Source organism: Nuphar pumila, chromosome 15 (genome assembly GCF_984573655.1).
Source record: "Nuphar pumila chromosome 15, dmNupPumi1.hap1.1, whole genome shotgun sequence".
Classification (NCBI taxonomy): Eukaryota; Viridiplantae; Streptophyta; class Magnoliopsida; order Nymphaeales; family Nymphaeaceae; genus Nuphar; species Nuphar pumila.
Genome location: NC_143263.1, coordinates 9130817 through 9153070, shown reverse-complemented (window position 1 = coordinate 9153070; position 22254 = coordinate 9130817). Strand labels below are relative to the sequence as shown.

Sequence of the window (22254 nt, the reverse complement as noted above, 5' to 3'; positions counted from 1 at the left end):
CCGCCTCCCGTCGCCCCCCCCCCCAGTCGCCTCCGGCCCTCCTCCCGTCGGCCTCCGACCGACCTCCTGTTGCCCCATGGCCTGCCAGCCGTCGCCCCCACTGCCCGCCGCTATCGACTCCCGGCCCACCCCCTTCTCGCCTCCCGTCGGCCCCCGGCCAACCGGCCGTCGCCCACCTTCCCGTCGCCTGTCGACCGCAGACCCGCCGTCCCCCTTCCCACCACCTGTCGACCCCCTACCCGTCGCCCCCCTTCCCGCCTCCTCCCGCCCCCCATTCCCCCCTCCTCTTGCCCCTCAGCCCGTCGGCCCCCTTCCCGCCGCTTGTCGACCCCTGAGTCGCTGCCCCCCTTCCTGCCTCCTCTCGCCCCCCAGCCCGCCTTCCCTTGGCCCCCCTTCCTGCCGCCTATCAACCCCCAGCCCTCCGCCCCCTTTTCGCCTCCTCTTGCCCCCCTTCCCGCCTCCTGTCGCCCCCCCCCCCCTCTCCGGCAGCCTTGCCGAGCCTCTTTCACCGCGCACCTGACCTAGGCCGACACCCCCGTCCAGACATCCCCTTTCCCCCTCTTTTTCGCTCGTGTTCCGAACATCACTGACGCTTTTATCCCATCTCCGACGACCTCGCAGGTAACCCCCCAACCCACCTCCCTGTATTGTACTGTATATTTGTGCTTCACAAGTACGTTATTGAGCCAAAAACACTCGATGCTTAGTACTAAGCATCACATGTGGCTAAAAATGCAATGCAAAATCGGGTAAATACCCATGGTGAGTAAGTGATGGAAGCGCATCACATGTTATTTAATTTATTGGATGCAACACTTTTCTATTCACACACTCACATATTTGTGGACATCTATGACTGTTTTGATGAAGTTTGGAGATCATGCTGAGCATGATTTTAATGTATTAGTAAAAGTGTTCTTATTTTTTGAGTACTGATTTTATACTCAGCATGGTTGTAGTTAGTGAAATATTGGAGTGTGTTTGCTGCAGGTACATGTTTGATATATGTTTTGATATGAATGATTTGAATGTATTGCAATGTTTGATGTTTTTGTATCCATACTTGCACACAGTTATTTTTCATTTGATTATGCCTTCCATGTGGAATTGTATCATGAATTTTTTGTTCAAATGAATATATCCTTATATATAATGTGATTTCAAATTTTTAAATATCCTCTTGATGTGTATAAATATGATGTGATGGTGTATTGCACACGAAAATCTACGTATTATTAAGATTTTCTTTTAACTGGTGATGATAATATCTGTACCATTATAAGACAAAATGACTGCAAACCGTGAATGAATGTATCATAGGATAGTTGATAATGAGGTGTCACATGAATATATGGATGGTGTTGACAGTTTTATTGAATTCGCAACGGCAAGTGTCAGTACAGTGGATCCCACCGATCGGATCAGATGCCTCTGCACGATATGTAAGAATAATCGATTTGTAGAACCTCATGGCGTTAGACATCACCTATACATGAAGGGTTTTGTTAGTGGTTATCAAAATTTGATGCTTCATAGTGAAGAATTTTGGAATAATTTTGATGCACTGGTGGATGTGGTGCACGATAATCCATATGTGGATTTGATATTTGATGTTGCAGGACCAAAAATGGGTTCTGTTGTGGGACAGAGTGATGCACCAACTGGGGTAGAGAAAGAATCAACAAACGATGCAGCTAGTACATTTTATAACTTACTTAGAGATGCTGATGAACCACTGTGGAATGGTTGTAAGAGTCACACTATCTTGTCTACAGTTCTTTAACTACTGAATTTGAAGTCCGAGTTTAATTTGAGTCATTCATGTTTTGACCGTTTGTGCTCTATTGTAAAAAGTATGTTGCCCAAAGATGAGAAATTGCCACAAAATCTCTACCGTGCGAAGGTTATGGTCAATGCTCTAGGTATGAGGTATCAAAAGATAGATGCTTGTCCCAATCACTGCATGTTGTATTTCAAAGATCAAGAAAATAACAGATCATGTCCATCATGTGGACATCCTCGGTTCAAGCCAAAGACAAAGGGAAATGATAGCACAAGGTAAAAAAAAATGTCATATAAGTCACTTTGCTACTTTCCTCTCACCCCTAGATTGCAATGTCTTTATATGTCTTCAAGGACAGCTAAACAAATGATATGACATGCAAATAAAGTTCGACATGTTGAAGACAAGATCACACATCCTGTTGACGCAGAAGCTTGGAGGCACTTTGATCATACTCACCAGAACTTCACTTTGGAAGTGAGAAATGTTAAGCTAGGTTTATGTACAGATGGATTTAATCCATTTGGGGGTAGATCAACCACATACTCGTGTTGGCTGATATTTGTCACCCCAAACAACCTACCTCCAAACTTGTGTATGAAGCGTCAAAATCTTTTTTTGTCTTTATTGATCCCTGGTCCGACGTTTTTGGGCCAAAATCTCGATGTATATTTGAGGTAATTGATTGATGAACTAAAAATATTATGGGATGACGGTGTTTTCACATACGATGCCTATAAAAAACAAAACTTCAATATGAAGGCTTCTGTTCTATGGACAATCAGTGACTTCCCTGCATATGACATGTTATCTGGTTGGAGTACACATGGGAGGTTAGCATGTTCGTACTGCATGGAGGATACAAAATCATTTAGATTGACACATGAAAGGAAGCCGTGTTGGTTTGATTGTCACCGTCGATTTCTACCCAGCGATCATCCATTCCGACGACAAAAGAATGTGTTTCGAGCAGGCACAACTGAAATGGAAAGTCCACCAACAAGGTTGTCTAGCATAGAGATTTTAAGAAGATTGCGATACTTTCAATGTGGACTGACAGATGCCCGTATGCCAACGCCCTTTATTGGATTTGGGAAGGATCACAATTGGACAAAGAAATCTATATTTTAGAAACTACCATATTGGTCAACCTTATTGATATGACATAATTTGGATGTCATGCATGTAGAGAAAAATGTGTTCCATAATGTGTTTAATACAGTAATGAATGTGAAAGGAAAATCTGAAGGCACTTATGGATTTAAAAGTGGTATGTAAAAGATCAGAATTAGAACTCAAAGAGTATAATGGCAAAATACTCAAACCAAAGACAAGGTATATGCTTGGACCAGATCAAGTAAAGCTTGTATGTCAATGGTTTAGACAATTGAGATTTTCAGACGGCTACGTTTCTAACATTGCTTGGGCTGTGAAGATAGACGATGGACAATTATATGGGTTGAAGAGCCATGATTGTCATGTCATTATGCAACGGTTGATACCCCTAGCATTCCATGATATGTTAGACAAACCTATATAGGGGGTATTGTCCGAGTTGAGTAGATTTTTTAGAACATTGTGCGCAACAGAAGTTGTAGTATATGAGGTAAAGAATCTCGAGGAATCTGTCGTAACTATTATTTGTCAGCTAGAGAAGATATTTTCACCAACATTTTTTGATGTTATGAAACATGTGATCATACATTTGCGATATGAACTTAGGGTTGGTGGACTTGTGCAATGCTATTGAGAAATTTATTGTAAACCGAGATGTATATTATTGACAGATGCATGTTTGACCTCAAAAAAAGGTTCGGAATAAAGCAAGAGTAGAGGGTTCTATTTGTGAGACATACACCTTAGAAGAGATTTCAAATTTCTCCTCTATGTACTTTGAAACTCACATTCCAACATGTTACACATGCCCACCTCGTAATGATGATGGAGAACAATTAACTATAACTAACAAATTGTCTATATTTCAACCACTTGGGCATGCATTTGGCAGTTGCCGGTCAAAACTCTTGAAAAATCGAGAGCAAGATACAACACAAATATACATCCATTTTAATTGCTCAGCAATCGACTCATACATCGAGTAAGTATACTTAATACGTAACACTAAGTTCTATACGTGCATACATGGTTCGATAAAAAAAGTTTATGTTAAGTACAGACGATTTGATCTGGAGTTGCGAAGAAAACTTTCATAACTCACTGATGCAGAAGTACAGAAAGAACATAAAAATAATTTTGTGGCATGGTTGAAAGAGTTGGTAAGGACGATTGTATACATTCTTTTCCTTTATACAACAATAAGATACTTAATTTGTCGTGATCATAGTCATTGTTTATGCTTGTAGGTCCACCATGGTGATGTTAAAGATAAAAGAATATGTGATTTATAAAATGGCATGTCTAAAGTTTTGCAATGTTACAACAGGTACATCGTAAATGGTTATCGATTTCATACAAAAGACTACGGTGTCAACAAGTTAATGATGAATAGTGACGTGTGCGTCATGGGTAGCAACTACGGTGAAAACGAACATGACTACTATGGTGTTATAGAAGAAATAATGGAGTTGACTTACTTAGGCATAAATAATAGCTTAACTTTATTCAAGTGTCAATGGTTTGATCCCACAACAACAAGAGTCGACAAAGTCTCAGGCATTATGAAGGTAAATCATAAATCAAGGTTTGGAACATATGAACCATTCATATTAGCTTCGCAAGCTCAACATGTTTATTATACTTCATATCCGAGTACAAGGAAGTCAGATAAAAATGAATGGTGGGCAGTTTGTAAGGTGAAGTCTAAACTATACCCCGAGTATGATCAGTTATAAGAAGACAAGATTGCTGAAGAGGATGATTACTATCAATCAGATGATATGTATGACTTCTCTTATGGTCATGATGTCGCACATAGTATGCATGTCATATCTCCATTGTCTGATGGCACATGCATGGAAGAATGTGATCCAAATGATATACAAAGTGGATGAACGCTAAATGAAGAAGAAGAAGATAATGACAAAGAGGAGGAGGAGGAAGAAGAAGAGTATGAAAGTCAGACAAGTGATGATGAATCATTCACGAGCTAGTGAAATACATCTTGTAATACATACCTAAATGATCTGAATGATTTGAATGTATTGCAATCTATTGCATGTGATTTGAATATATTGAAATGTATTGAAATGTTTGAATGTATTGCATGTCTCAGATATTTTTTGAATTGATTATGTATGTTCGATAGGTATAGAGTTATGAATTGAATGCACATGTAATGTGTTAGAATTATTTGAATGTATTGCAATGTTTGAATGTCTTGCATACAGTTTTTTTCAATTTGATCTGAATGATTAGAATGTATTGAAATGTATTGTATTGATTTGAATATATTGAAATGTATTACAATGTTTGAATGTCTTGCATGAAGTTTTTTTCAATTTGATCTGAATGATTAGAATGTATTAAAATGTATTGTATTGATTTGAATATATTGAAATGTATTACAATGTTTGAATGTCTTGCATGAAGTTTTTTTTAATTTGATCTAAATGATTAAAATGTATTGAAATATATTGTATTGATTTGAATATATTGAAATGTATTGCGATGTTTGAATGTCTTGCATAAAGTTTTTTTCAATTTGATCTGAATGATTAAAATGTATTGAAATGTATTGTATTGATTTGAACATTTTGAAATGTATTGCAATGTTTGAATGTCTTGCATGAAGTTTTTTTTAATTTGATTTGAATGTATTGAAATGTATTGTATTGATTTGAATATATTGAAATGTATTGCAATATTTGAATATATTGCTAGTACATTTTTATTTGTTAGAATATGGTTCGTGGAGGACACACTCGTCGAGCACCCAGTGGTAGCCAGTCTGAGCCTTCATCTTTACGGGCTCCTTCGATAGATATATCATTTAAATAATTATATACTTGATTAGTTGAAATATACATTGTGTAAATTTATAACTCATTGTTCTGTAGGTGTTGTTTCGCCTGCACATGACCCACTTACGCCGGATGTAGGGTCTTCTCAGTGTGACCCACGGCAAGTAATTCAAATAGTATATATCGATGGTCGACCGTAAGTATTTCATTGTCACTTGTCCAATATTTAACTTATAAAAAGTGTATATTGATAGTCGATTGTTAATGCGTATATTTTCATGTGCAGTGCGAGGTTTGAGCATCAAGAAGTAATATGAGGAATTATGAAGTCATTACTGCATTATCTTCCAGAACCGGTAGCGCAATGAAAAGAGTACCCAAGAGAGGTGTTGGACAGATTAATTTCCTCATTCATGGTATGTAATCATTTATCATAACAAGAAGTTTTTTATATTTATGTGTGCTAACTTTCTGAATGTATTTGTAGGTTTTTCATCGCTTCACGACTACAAATGCAAAGAAAGACGCGAATGTAGTATGGCAGAAGGTGACTGCCAATCGTTTTTCCGACATGCTGCACAATATGAATACTGCAGCAAAAAAATCAGCTAGTGGGATAGATGATCCACTGCAGTGGAAGGGCCATGGGCCTCCTACTGTCAGGAGAGATTATTGGAAGGGCATGTGCGACAAGTGGGCGAGCAATGAATTTTGGAACCGCTCAGCAAAGGCTTCACAAAACTGAGCAGCGATGCCCGATGCGCAGCCACACACAGGTGAATCTAGGACTTTTGAGAGCCACCAAAAGGAAATGGTAACTCATCAATATATATATATATATATATATATATATATATATATATATATATATTGTCAAATTTGTAAGTATTTCTGCATACTTATTAATCGATTTTTTTGATCATATAATATTGCAGAAAGCAGAAAAAAGAGACATTGTGCCTTACAAGGATGTGTTTGTTGAAACACATAAACGTAAGAGTACGGAAGATTTTATATCAGATAAGGCGAGAACGACAACGGTATGTATTTATTGTATTAATAAACATTGTAATATATAAGTTACTTTGAATTATGTTATCATAACCATTGTAATTCTTAATTCTTAATTCTTAATTCATATTCTAATTATTACTTTGTAGGAGTCATACGAGCAGCAAATGATACAGCGATATAGCGATGACTCCACTCAACATTCGACTTTTGATCATGCAGCATGGGTGACTGCTACAGGTGAACCCAAAAAGGGTTATATGTTCGGGTTTGAGAGTAACATGAATACTACACCAGTCGTTGCCTCCTGCAGCCCGGGCTCACAGAGTTCTTCCGCCAGCATCAACTCCCAACGTCCTATTGACCCTGCTATGTCTTGGGATGTTGTCTGTCAGCGTCTTGAGGACAAAATGCAACACTTTTTAAATGAAGCCATTCCCAACATGGTCCGTAATGAGTTGTGTAACTTTTTTCAGGAGAGGAGAACTTCATCCGTATTCAACATGAGCTCAGGTGCCTGTTAGGTATGCATGATTGAATTATTATAAATTTTTTCTTATAATTTTGTTAATGTCTTTCAGTTTATTACTAGTCTATGTGTCATTCATTCAGCCATTTGCTTTGTTGCATTAGATTAGGTAGATTACATATAATTTATTTCATTATATTTTGTTTATAAATACTAACATTTTGGTTTTCTTTTGTAAGATGCTGGAGATGATCAGTGTAGAGGAGCTAATGGAGGCATGGAGGGAGGGGCAGATCGAGAAAATGAAGAGGATGATGCCCAAAATCTTGGCGAGGATTAGATTTTTTTGTTTAATTTGTTTAACAAACTTGTAACTAATTATAACTTCGCAAGGACTGTATTTGGTTGTTAAAGTTTGCTTAACTTAGCATTTGTGTTTAATTTGTATGTATTTTTTATATATACTATTTTTTTATAAGCAGAATATATGAACTGTACGAGAAATTTTCTTGAGTTTCAAAATATTTCAAATTTTTTTTTAAAATTTTTATTACAAATTAGCGACGGATTAGCGATAGATATTATCCGTCGCCAATTTAAAGCAGGCGTTGGTTTGCGATGAAATTTAAACCGTCGCTAATGTTTGCCGCCATATTTCGACAAAAGTTAGCGATGGATACTTATCCGTCGATAAATAGTAGCGATAGAAATAGCGACAAATTAAATTCTGTCGCATAACCAAATCGGTCTCCATTTAGCGATGAATTCGCGATGTACATCATCCGTCTTTAAGCCGTCGCAACATAGCGACGGATTGGCGACAGATAAATTCTGTCACAATTTAGCGACTAAGGTTATGCGACGGGTGATATCCGTCACTAGTCCGTCGCAAAGATGTACAACGACGGTCTAGCGACGTATAGAATCCGTCGCCAATACGCATTTTCCTTGTAGTGTATTTTTTTGAAGATTAAAGAACCACATTTTTCCAAAATATAATGTGATTTCCCCAAGAACAAGACTGGTGTCTATGATCTAAATTCACCTACTAAAAAGGTTTTGAGAAGACCACACCTTCTAAATTATGCCAACCTTACACCATCTATGGGATAATAATTAGATTTTTTTATATAATCCGGAGAAACCACACCCAGCACTAAGATCTGGCTGCATTGGCTCAGTCTGCCATACCTAAGGTCATCGTGCCGGTGGCATTCAGTTTAGAATTTCATAACCTAACCCAACTGATATACGATTCCCAGAGATATCCGAATCAGATTACACGTATTTGTTTGAATTTAGTATCAACCTTTCCTCATCTGAATCTGAATCTGAATCCAGTTAGCCAATAACCGATTAGTTGGATCTGGTATTTGGCCATATTTGATCTGAATCTGAACCAATATGACAGTTGGAGTGGGACTATTGCCCTTGTTCCACCTGCCCCCCTCTTTTGCACCACCACTTAGCCCTGCACCACCGTACCCACACCCTACGATGGCCAGTTGGGCCTTGGGACCATGTAGATGTGATGTAAATTTGTGTCTTGTATTTTCTTAGAATGATCCGTCTGTAGTGGGTGTTTCATTACTTGAAGTGTCTTAGACTGACAAAAAAACTTACCTGTATGCGTTATTGGAGGCTCGATTGCAATCATTGCCACTTTAATACGTACAAGTCTTCCTACTGATGTAGAAATGTTTTCTTGATGCATATATGTTTCTTCAAGTGATCTGTGTTCTTGCTTTCTACTTATTTGATACCATCTTGAGTTTGTCTTTGTGTGTTTGCAGTAGTTTTTTTAGGCTCTGACCTGGTCGGGGATCACCAAGTGTTGCACGATGGTTCTATTGATCCCGTGACAACTGACATCAAAGTCTTTTTGAGAGCTAGAGAAGGAAAAGAATGATTGGTATTCAAACCCTCGGTACGTAGTTGTTTCAAATTAACACGAATGTGAAAATGAGTGAATTCCTTGGGAAAGCCTGCAAGGTCAGAAAGAAAGACAAACATAAAGTCATTGCAGAGAAGATGAAGGGGTTACGCCTAGAGATAATGGCTAGTTCGATAGAGAAACGAATGACAAGTGCCAAGAAGTTGGCAAAGTTATAGGTGGATGCTCAAGTGAGAGTTGGTGTGGTAGAAAGGGCACAAGATGATGTTGGTAAGCTGGAGGGTGAAGTAAAGACGAAAGTCAAAGATTGCTGGGAAAAGGAATTGGTTGTATTGATTACGCTGAAAATTTTGGGAATGATGAGAATGGCATGAACACTATAATAGTTCAATGCGAAAAACCTAAGTTGAAACTAGTAGAAGCAGCAAAGTTCAAAGGTGAAAAGGAGACAAGGGTCAATGAGAACTGGATTTGGGACATATGACAATTCTTTGACTAAGGAGAGATTGAAGATGATGCAGAGAGAATACTCACTGCAGCCAGCTACGTATTTGATCGACGATGCCTTGGTATAGTGGAGGACGTAATGTAAGAACATGAAAAAGGAGAAGGTTGATGATTGACTCGTGGGATGACTTTAAGAGAAAAATGAGAGAATATTTTCTTTCCCATAATGCTGAGAAAATAGCTCGTGACAAGTTAATGACTTTAAAAAGCATACATGAAATATTCAAGAATGTGTTGTATCCTACTCATCCTTGATGCTCGATATCGAAGACATGACCAAAAGGGACCAAGTATACTTCTTCATGAAAGGATTGAAGTTCTGGACCTAACAAGGGTTAACTAGGTCGAAGCCGACCGACTTGATCAGTGCCTTAGCCGTGGCAAAATATATGGTTGAATAGATCTTAGGCAAGGCCATTCTGCATGGATGATCGAAACAATGTAGCGAGTGTTCAAGTTGAAAATCAACATCCAGCACCTTATCAGGACCTTGCATTCGTCTTTGTGGGTTTGAGGTAGTTTCCTAAGGCTCATTAGGCTGAACTGGCCAAGGATCACCAAGTGTTGCACAATAAGCCCGTGACAACCGGCATCAGAGTCTTTTTGAGAGCTGGGGAAGGAAAAAAAATGATTGGTATCAAAACCCTCTGTAGTTGTTTCAAATTAACACGAATGCGAAAATGAGTGAATTCCTTGAAAAAAGGCCCACAAGGGCAGAAAGAGAGACAAAGATAAAGCCATTGCAGAGAAGATGAAGGGGTTCCACTTAGAGGAAATGGCTAGTCCGATAGAGTAACGAATGACATGAGTCAAGAAAAAGTTGGCTACCCGATACGATGCGTGCACACCGATACTGATAAAGATCCTTAAGAAAAAAGAGTTTCATTTAACAAAAATTAGTCATTTATAAATTCTCAATTTTGGAGAACTATGTGTTATACCTCTACTTTGTGATTGATCAAACTTATCACATAAACACTTCTTTTTTGTTTTGTTTTCTGTTTTTTGTGTTTTTGTTTTCTTAATTCAACTACTCAAGTTCAACTCGCCAGGGAACTCTTTGAATTTTGTTTGATAATAATCTGAGCTCTTTTTGTAAGTAACCGAAACACGAACTGTTGACAAGGTTCGCCAACTTCCTAAATACACAAGGAGAATATATTTGGTACTATTGATAGTACCATTCTATCCCGTTCGAAGGTGATAGTTATAAGTATTATTTTCCTTAATCTAAACCTGTTTAGTCATTGCTCGTTTACTAAAGGACATGTTTTGGATTAAATTATTCAATGAAAATACTTCATTTTTTAATTGTAAAGTTTTAATGCAACGTGGGTTGTTGAATTTTATATTTCTTTTAAAATGTGTCTAAACATTTTGAAAAAAAAAACTTTAAACTAATACGGCTCTTTACAGAAAAGACTGAAGATTACATCTGTAGGTTCCGACGTATAGAAAATGCAAGAAAAATATTAAATCAGGCTTACTAGACTACAAGTGGTACTAAATATAATTTGATGAATAAATATCTATACAAATACATATTGTACAATATTCTATTAAAAGATCAAACACACTATTTCAGTTTTAAATCCGGCTTTCTTTTTTTCATTCATTGTAAAGAAGAGAACATTCATAAACTTTATCCAGCTGAGTTTGAGTTTAGCGACTCGGATTAAGATTAGATGTGAACAATATCATATTCGATTAATTGAATGTTGGATAAAAATGGAGTCTAATTCGGATGATGAAAAGCTCATCAGATCCACCTTTTACATGTAAACAGATTCGGATATCCCTCAAATTAGGATATTTGTCAGATTCGATCAGAAAAAAATAAAAAAATCAAAACCATATCTGCATTCGATTATAATCAGATATGATTTGGCTTACCAAATGCAACTAAACAGAATTGGGCAGATATCGGATACAATCCGATTCATTGACAGCCCTTTGGCTATTCAAGCTTGAGCCGTACTGAAACTTGACTTGACCAACTTGAGATGAACTTGAGGAAGGCTCAAAGCTAACAAGGCAAGCTCGAACTAGCGAGACAATGAATTGAGTGCTGCCCATGTGCAGCGCTACTCAGTGTGCACCCTCTGTAAAGCAACCAACCCACTTTTGGAAGGATGCAGGATTTCAGAAAGAACTTAAGAAAATGGGGTTGACCAACTGATGCGGTGAAGCTTTTGATCATACACTTGCATAAAAGTAAAAAGGTCATTGGTAGACAGAAATAACTGTACCTGCATTTTCTCAAGCATTTTTAGCATAACCAAGATTAGCATCTCATTATGAGTCTTGATGATAAGAGTTAATAATAAGTTCGCTGATCAAATGCGTCACATGTATCTGTGATTCTTTTAGTATTGCACCTGCTTTGATTTGAGTGATAGAGATCCCAAGATCGACTTCTAGAGAAGGCAGAATAACTGTCTAATGTCTACATAGCACCGACTTTTCCTTTTTCAGAGAAAAATATTGCACCAACTATCCAAACAACTTCCATTTCACTCAGTGTCAAGCATCTAAATGAATCATTGCCATCACATCCTGTGTCTGTTAATACAAATGGCCAGTAAATTTGCTCACAATTACTAGATAATACTAGAAAATTTGCACATCTAAGTACATGGAGAAAATGCCAATAACTGGGGCCAACAGAAATGGAGTGGTCCAATGACAGGTTCTTTGCATTAGGAGATGCCTTGTATTGAAGTCTATTTTTTCATCTGATACAATGGATGGTCCATATTCATGGATTGGCATTCTTTTTAAGCTTTATTTTTAAGTTTTCAATCTCATTAGAAAATGCCTAACACCATATTCCTTTTAAGTTTTCATCTGATACAATGGATGGTCCAATGATAGGTTTTTTGCACTAGAAAATGCCAACCCCATAATCTTTTTAAGTTTTCAATGTTATCTAGCACGGATAAAAATCCATTGTATTGTTTTCTTTTGAAGAGAATGGATCTTATTTAAACAATTCAAGGGTTTTCTTCAACCCCATGAACATTACAAAGGCACGAGTGCTTGGGCCATGCAATTCAATCAAATTGAAGTAATCTGACATAAACTCGCCATGTGCTAAATTTATGGTCGCAGCATAGCTCCCAACAGCAATGCCCTAGAGGGTCTCTCACATTGATGTATCTTTTTAAAAGTTTCCTCCTGGTCAAAATTTGACCGTCCAGAGAATCAGTGAGGTTCAATAATAGAGAAAGATTGAGATGGACAGACATAGGCACATGAATGAAGCATAATTTAGGGTCCACAACGCAATTAGGAAAATAAAAAAAAAGGATCTACAAATACCCAGAAACATCAATTACTTGAAAAGGAGACTAACCATCTTATCAGGATAATTAGATCCTAGTGAACTACAAACAAGGATGACACCAAAAAGGGCCAGTAACCTTTAAATACAGTTGTAGCCATCCAATTATAAGAATAGCTGATTGCTGTCACCATCTTGCCGAATTCAATTTTCCGGCGAAGCACATCAAAATTACAGTAGTATCAGGTTTTCCTTCCCCTTCCCCTTCATGGGAAAAAACACCTAGACTAGCAGTAGTTTGGCACATCAAGGCCTTCCCTATCATGGTTTGCACCTTTCTTTTTGGCATTGTGGTTGTATCCAATTTAGACTAGAATGTTTTATTTCCTACTTTCTCTTGGTGAAACAAGCACATCCATCTATAATAAGAGAAACAGAGACAAAAACAAATAAACCTCCAGTCAACCATTCCATCTGAACCTAAGAATACAAAATATGAGGACGGATGCTTAGAATAAAGAAATATTCCCAATGATTATGCATGCACGAGATAAATTTTGAAAATATTTTGAATAGAAGATTCACACAACAATGTCAGAAGTCCATCTAAAACGATGGAACCAGAACTGCCAAACCTGAGTATTATTTTATGCTCTGTAAATTTTAAGTACACTGGTTGCTAAGTGCAAAAATTTATTTTTCCAGCAACGTTCATGTCGCATTGCCAGGTCCTACAGAAAGGGTAAAAAAGGTTTAGAAGTTGCTAAATTGACACCATAACTCTGCAGTAGAAAATTCAATCCTTGTGCATATCCTTAGGAAGATCTTTTTCAGGTGTTGGTGTTTCTAGTTCCCTGGGCTTCACCCTTTCAGCTGTCCTGAGAAATACACTCCAAAGTGTTAATACCGTGAGTTACATTTTTCTCCTAAACAGAAAGCATCATTTAGGATAGTACAATAAAGTTCGAGGACACTACAAAACAGTTTATCATCAAAGTTCCACAACCACATCAACTAACAAAGACATAACCTAAAAACAATAGAATAACATGATACATGTATGGAAGACCCATTCAACAAAAAGTGCCAAAAGAAAAGAAATGGTCTGAGGCATTAGAAAATTATAAAACTAAAAAAGCTGTGAAAAAATTACATAAGGGAGCATTTGTTTCACCCCAAAACATGGGAAAGAGGCCAACTTTCATAAGAAATAGGGCCTCTTCCCAAAGTTGGTTGAAGACATAGGGAAGCAGTTTCCTGCAGGCATCCGTTTCGCACGAAAGAGGGATCCATATGTGGGCATGTAACAAAGCCCCCTGAAGGAAAGAGCCATATCTTGAAACCTTCTTCACCTGTTTCTCACCAATGCCACATTAAACTAGGGATGCAAACGGTTCGGATCCAGCACAGCTAAATGCATGGCGAAGTCGGATCCGCTAGGATCTGGAACAGCCAAAATTTGCAACTTCCATCCCAGATCCGACCCATTTGCATCCCTACATTAAACAAACATATACACAGCACTACTCATGCAACAAACAATGTGTATTAATGTTTCTCTGTTCATCACCATCTGAAATTTTGGAGAATATGGCTAGAATGATCAGAAAACTAATAAAAAGATTGCTTTGATGATATCCTGATTTACAACAAAGCACAAGAATCCCACTTTGTATACTTGAGAAAAGCATTTTAAGTCTACACAAATACAAAGCACAGTCACAGATATATGTGATATATATTTTGAAAATATAGCGACAATATACCTGTAAATTCATAAAATGATGGTAAAGGAAAAATATCACGATATCTTGATGATACAGACCTCAGTTTGTGGGTTCGGTGCACCAATAGAGTCAATTGTACATGGGACAAGGAGAGAGGTGTCAAGCCACGTGGGGGGCTAAGTCTTGGGTCTGGTCAAAGGACTGGGTTGGATCCATTAGATGGCCCAGTTTGGGTGAGCACTAGGGTTGAGAACCATATAAATAGATGATGTAATAAGCTTTCCCATTACGAATAAGAATTTGGAATTGACTTGTAGGCTGCCTAGCCTTGAAGTAGGTCACTCTCTCTCTCTCTCTCTCTCCATCTTCATCTTTGTTTGTGTGCATTCATAGCCATCTCACTATGATTTTTTATAGCATTCAAAAGGAAGGCTATCAATTGGTATCGGAGCCAACCTTACGTGAGTCTGAAGTGATCTGGTTTTAGCAGCTGCATTTTAGGACAAGGAACGGGTAGTGTGTGGATCGACCACCATCTGCAGCCCATCACGTGGCTTTGCCGAATTTGGCAATTGTATGCACACCATAATTGACAAGATGAATGCTACTAGATCTGATCCGAGCAGCGGTGTGGTGGATGCTGCCCTTGCAGCGATCATGACTCTCTATGGCAGCATCAAGAGTTGCATGGTGGACCAAGAAAATTCCTTGATGGAGAAACATTTGAAGAACATGAATTCGGCCTTAGAGGAATTTGAATGGACCCTTGTCAGGCTGAGAGGGTTGGAGATAGATGCATCCATACCATGGCTCTCACAGATATACCGTGAATATGCAGCAGGGCTGGAAAAGTACAGCAAGGAAGTAGCCGCCAGCCAATTGTTTGAGGAAAGAATGCAGCAAGAAGGTAGGGCAAAGAGAAAAGCATGCGATCTGTTGGCAAGACAAGTGGCAGATTGGAATCTAATGGAGGATGATCTGGAGCAGTTCTTCGAATTGAGCTAGGAATTCAATGCTGCAGAGTGCATTCCAACGCCTCAGAATTCCATGCTCACTCTGGGCTCAGTTTGGAAGGAAACGGAGCTGTACACTGTTGCTTAGACAGGTGACAGTCACAGGTTATAGCATGCCAAAGAAACCCCCTGCATTAGCAAGGAGCAGAGTGTATTCAATCCTGGGGGAAAGAGGGCGCTGTGCACAATTGGTGCCCAGGAGAAGCACACACAGGTCGAAGAATGCACCCACGTCCCTTCCCTTGGACAAGATCAGGAGCATAAACAGCTTGGGCAAAGTAGGAATGTGACCTATGATCCTGGTGGAAGGAAAAGGGCAGTAGAGTGGGGGAGGCTCCAGAAGGAAGCTGATGGGGACACTGCAATCTGGTTACAAGACAAGGGAAGAGTAGGGGCAAGGCGTGCTCCAACAGCAGCTTGACAAGGGGAGTCATAGTAGAAGCCCCCCAAACGATGGTTGAAGAACCACACCCACTAAAACACGCACCACTGGTGTAGCTGCAAACATTATGATCCTCTTGGCTGGCCATGTACATCCCGTTCCCAATCTTTCACGTAAACAACCACAAACAGCTCCAGTTTGGCATTCTACATAGGCATATCCTGTTTCATATTCCAACCCTAAGCAGAGAAAAGAAACTACATCGTGATCATTGTTGAAAGAGTTCCATCATGATCGAGGACAAAAACATCTAAGTTAGACCATTTCTCAGGGTAACCTAATTTCTGGTCTGACTTGTCACATTTTTTCAGATTCCAGTAGTTTGTCCTTTTATGTCAGTTTTCGCTAGCATTTGCTACAGAACATATAAATCAACACCAAATAACAATCGCAAACCTCACCAACCAAAAGCAATTGATAATCCATCCAACTGCCCAAGACCAAAAGCTTTCATATCAATGTTATTTAGCCCAGAAAATCTTAAATAATGGTTCATGATAACGACACAACAGTAGAAAAGCTTGGCAGGTTAAAATCACAACATGGCAATGACACAATGGGGAAGATATTAACTTGCAGTCAATCAAAAGGATTGTTAAAATAGTTACTTGATCAAGAAGCGAAGATCAAACTGACAAATACACAATATACGAGGCCACTGTAACTTGTATACATTACTTGCTTACCACAAGTCATTCATGGGTCATCGCTAAACATGATAAACAATCGTATAAGCAACAAAGAAAGCAATCTAACAAGTGACCAATAAGATGAGGTTTCAACGATACTAAGAAAAGAAGATCAAAACCATCTGAACAGAAAACCAGAAACGCAAAAGGCGAGAAGACGTCAGCTGCGAATGAATGAATTACCTGGAAGCAGCAGAAGATTCTTCCTCCAACTAGTCCCGAATCTGCCGAATGTTGCGTCTCAACATGGTGGACGATTGCTTCACGTCGGTTATGAGGAGGAGGATGACGGCACTCACACCAGCCACCGTGAGGATGAAGTTCGATAACGCCATCGCCGAATTCACGGCTTTCTTCGAGAACTCACCTGCATCCGATCACCCAAAACCACAAGCGTAACAATAATAAAAATTGCAAAAACCGAACGATTTTTTCCCCTCTTCCTTCATATGACACACAAATACTCACATTTCCATATATTAGTTAGCGAAAACCCCAACGACCGTACTCTCAGAATTCATAAACCCTACGAAATCGGTTCAAAAACGTAAAACCCTAACAAAACCACGTATAATGTAATCTAAAAGAGACGACGAAGAGGGGAAAAAGGAACAACCCAATTTTAGTAGAATGCTAGAACGAGAAAACCATAGTTAATCGTCCAGAAATCGTCAAGATGGCTTGGATTTCGGTGCACACACAGACTGTATCTACAAAACCCTCAATTTGAAAGAGAGAAGAAGAAGAAGAAGAAGAAGAAGAAGGGGAACTAAAAAACGCTAGCTTCAAAAATCACAAAGAGAGATATGAAGAAGATGGAAACAATTACTCGATGTGGTCCACAGAGAGGAACTCTCTCTCTCTCTCTCTCGCTCTCGAAGCCCGGAAAAAATATCATGATACATAAATTTAAAAATACGGGACGAGAGAAATATCGGGATATATAAAAAACAAATAAATATAACAAGTAGGAAGGATATAAACTGCGTATCGGACTTTGAAATATCCCGCAACAGATATTTAAAAAGTATCGCCAAATTTGTCACCGATAGGGCTAATAAACTACACAACGTGAATCGGTTAAAAAACCGAAAAAAATTCTGTCTGAATCGAATCGTTTTTGACGCGGAACAATTACAAATTGATTTTTCAAAAAAAAACAAACAAACAGAAAAATCCAGAAAAATGGAAAATTTCAGGAAAAAAGATAATGCAGAAATAAATAAATGATGCTTTCTAGTGTAAATAATATAGGTAAATTTTTAGATAAATTCAGAGAGAAGGGGGGTGGGGGGAGGCAGGGTGCTGGCAATGCAAGTTAGGGTTAGGCAGACCCCTACCAGATATCTCGGAAGCCTTATGTGGCAGAGGGATTCGAACCTGGGCCTTCATACACAGGACCCCGCTTACCACATGGGATACCACCTCTGTGGTAAGATAAAATTTGGTTACACGGTTTCTCCTTTTGCTCTTCTTCTTTTAATAGTGTCAAACCGATGGGTCGAATCCACAGCTGCATCTTTTTAAAAATGGAGTGATTCGATCTGAATAGGATTCAAATAGATTTTGAACATTGTAGGAATATGGCAGGCAGAGCCAACGCGGCTAGGTCTATGATCATGGGGCTGTTTTTTCGTGCAAAAAAATAAAATGTGACACTAAGTCACACCCACACTTTCCTAATCTATGAGTCTAGTCAATCCAAACACCCACTGTTCATGTTCAGCTTGTCTGAACAAGATTTTTATGACCTGAACACAAGTTGTGCAACAAGCTGTGTTTTTTTTTTTCAAAGGCAAGCTGGGGTTAGGCAGACCCCTACCAGATATCTCTTAAGCCCCATGTGGTAGAGGGATTCGAACCTGGGCCTTCAGAGGACCCCGCTTACCGACCCCGCTTACCACATGGTGGTAAGCGGGGTCCTGTGCCAAGCTGAAGGCCCAGGATCAAATCCCTCTGCCACATGGGGAGGCTGTTGTTCTGGTAGGAGTCCCCTTAACCCTTGCTTGCCTTTAAAAAAAAAACAAAAAAGTTGAAGTATCTCTATGACATATTTACTGATGCATTGAACATAAGGAATGCTCTAAGCCCTGCAAAATCAATACCCTAACTGAAAACTTACTAAAATTCTAAGGCACATTTGGCAAGAAAAGATTTCATAAGAAAAGAAAAGTTGGACTATTCAAATGAAAAAGTTTGGCTTGTTTGTGTAGCATGATAATAATAGAGTGAAATTTTTTCTACGGTCGTTGTCAACACTAACGCTTCCCTCAACTTCTCCACCTACAACAACCTCCGCCTCTCCAATGCCATCGTTTGGGATTCCGGCACCAGCAACAGTTAGGGGTGTCAACGGGTCAGGTTTACTTGGAGCCGGCACGTACCAAACCCTATAGGATCCAAGTATAGTGATAAATAAGAAGACCCGATTAAAACTTGGGTCTGAACCTGAAGGTCTGATTAATACTTGCAGTCAGGTATAGTCTGTGAAATTTTATACCAGACCTGGGCTCAACCCAAGTTTCGATTAAGACCTACAAATTTTCAATGTAAAAATAATAAGAAATATCATTTTATCGGGTATGACCCGAGTCTAGTTCATGTAGTTCTTATTGGGTCCGAGTATGATTTCTCTTATGGTGGGTCAGATTAGACTTGTGTTAAGACCCAATACTATACCCAAAAACCCGGGTCAGGTCTGGTTTCGATTGGGTCTGAACTAAATGCGATCCGTTGACACCCCTAGCAACTGAGGCATTTTTGTTGATGCCCTCGACAATTCTGGCAATTTTGTTGATGGTTCAAAATCTACAAATAACCCAAGGTCGTCTGATCATCCACAGTAGAACGATCTAAGTGTTTTGAATCAAAATCTCTCTCTCTCTCTCTCTCTCCAACCTTGATGCCACTCTCCTTTTTCTTGTACCCGATGACCCAACCAAATGACATCCTCTACCTTCCTCTCTTCCTCAACCCAACACCCTTCTCATGAAGCAGGTTATATGTTCGGGTCCCAAGATATTCCTCCATACACACCCGAACACACGAATTTGTGTTCGGGAGCGAACACACAACCCCCTCTCCCCTTCTCATATCGATGGTTGTTTGGACCCACCTGCCGACCAACCACCCAGTTTCTGCCACCATCACTAAACGGTTGCTAGTGGCCAGCCAGAGAGATGGGATGGGGAGGCTAAGTCAAGGATGGTTAGCAATCGATATTCACCACCCCTCTCATCCATTTCCTCCTTTAGTGTGTCAACCACCGACAACTAGTTGTGGTTGGATTCCGATGTGTTTCTGAGATTTGATATACGGTTTCATCTTAGGTAGGTGGAGAACATTTTCTTATAAAAAATAGTACTTTTTTTGAAAAAAATTCTCTTGTTTGAAACAATTTTAAAAATGAATTTTTTTCTTACACTTTTTCTACTATTTTCTCACTTCCAAACGCAGTGAAACCATAGAAAAGGAATTCTATGAGATAGAAAATCTCTTGCTCCTAATTTGGCCATGCAAAGTGGCTTTCATCAGTAAACAACTAGAGTCTTTTACCTAATCAAGTCCAATAGTTTTGGATGCCAGTTAAGGTCAGGATTCAATTTGGTAGGACAAGTTTGTGTCCAAAACCACTACAAACTTAAATTGGTTTCACTCATCCACTATGCCATTCACATTTTCGTACTCCTCTTGAGATTTCATTGATTCAAGTTGTTTTGATCAAATCAGACTCCATAGATGTGAATGAACTTCTATATTTAAATCGCCGAAATCCGCCTTGTGTGCAGGTTTTTTTTACTAATCAAAAACCAATAGTTGTCAAAACACAAAATTTTGTGATTTAAAAAATCATATTTTCTTGTTGAAAATATACGATCCAAAGGCTGATTCCTATTAAATCAACCATGTTGAATCCGTCCATAAAGCCAGATTTGATCAAAACAACGTGCAGCATAAGTTTTAAGAAGGTTTACCAAGAGGGGAGGGGGTCCGCTTGTCTGGCAGGAACAGTTAGTGCACTTCAATTTGTGTTAGGACGCTGCAAGTTCGAATCCTGATGGTATATGGTTGTATAACTGGTAGAGGTCGGCCTAACCCCTGTTTTCTCTGTCAAAAAAACAAAAGGGTATGAATATAGGGGATGGCATGGGGGGTGACTGGAACCCAACTCTTACAAACTGGAAGGTCATACAAGACCATACTCATTAAAGCTTGATAACTTTTTACTTCTAAAAAAAGCTTGATAACTTTTTAACCAACCTAGATGTATTTTGTGGATTTCATACCCGACCCATTTTCTAAAATGGACCCAAAACCAAGACCAAACACAAACACAAAAATATGGTATGACATGTGGACCTGTGACCCATTAATAAGACTACAGTTGAGGTTCATCACTCACCTCCACAGTCAACCAGGATTAGTGTTAAGCAGAACCTTATTTCCATCATAAAGTGGGTCTGCACCTTTTGGTCTTGCTGTTGTGGAGGACCCTATCATCTTTGATAGCCTGCAATAGGAGTGAACATGGGACCAGCATGGACCAACTTCACTTGATGTCCATTAGAGCTTGATGGCCAAGCCCTAACCCTGACCCAACCCTTATTAGTTTCAAGCTGGCCGGCTTGGGTTGAAGCATTTGGTTAGCAAAACCTTTGAGGTTCCTTCTGCCCATTGAGGAGTACACTCGGCTTGGACCTTATGGCAAGGGGCACCACCCATGGGTTTCAAACTTGTGACATCCTGTCAACTTGGTGACATTGACAAGTCACCCTCCTAATAGATAAGTGGAGCCTTTGTTGGCAAGGTCAAGATGATTTTGAGAATTCTTACGAGGAAAGGATCAATTTGAAGATACCAACGGCTGCTCCACATGATTGGTAACTTAGCATGTTCAAAACTCAATGGTATGTTGAATAGCTGGTTGGGGCCGGCCTAAACCCAGCTTGCCTTAAAAAAAAGGATCAATTTGAAGATACCTCAATCTTTTTTAATATATATATATATATATATATATATATATATATATATATATATATATATATATATATATATATAGAGAGAGAGAGAGAGAGAGAGAGAGAGAGAGAGAGAGAGAGAGAGAGAGAGAGAGAGAGAGAGAGAGATGGGTCGGTGCTAAACCCATTTGGTGCTAAACTGCGTGATAAATACGTTTTTGGGCTTTTTTTTATTCTATTTTTAAATTCTGGCCATTGAAATGTGATCTAAGTACTTGATTGATTTTATAGGGATCAGCTCTTGAAACATTTGATTCCAACACATGGTGGGTTTTTATAAAGTTCAAATGTTCATGCAAATTATGTCCAATACTAGGAATATAAGCAATGATTTCAAATCCAGAAGTTAATCGTACTCTAACAACTTTACGTAAGGTAGAGTTTAGTTTTGGGGGGTTGATATTGGAAAAGTTTATAGATAAGTCACCCTTATGGAGAACCGTACATGAGATGTTCACTTCATATGACTCCTCATTTAATTATTTCAAAGGGAATGGA

The 22254-nt window shown here is 38.9% G+C and overlaps 1 long non-coding RNA gene across 1 annotated transcript; it reads right to left on the bottom strand.

Moving 5' to 3' along the window:
- Positions 1–13461: 13461 nt before the first annotated feature.
- Positions 13462–17678, bottom strand: LOC149814401 (uncharacterized). The gene is made up of 2 exons (XR_016428061.1): positions 16922–17678; positions 13462–13745 (listed from the first exon to the last, which is right to left on the bottom strand). It is a non-coding gene; the product is annotated as an uncharacterized LOC149814401 (long non-coding RNA).
- Positions 17679–22254: the final 4576 nt, after the last annotated feature.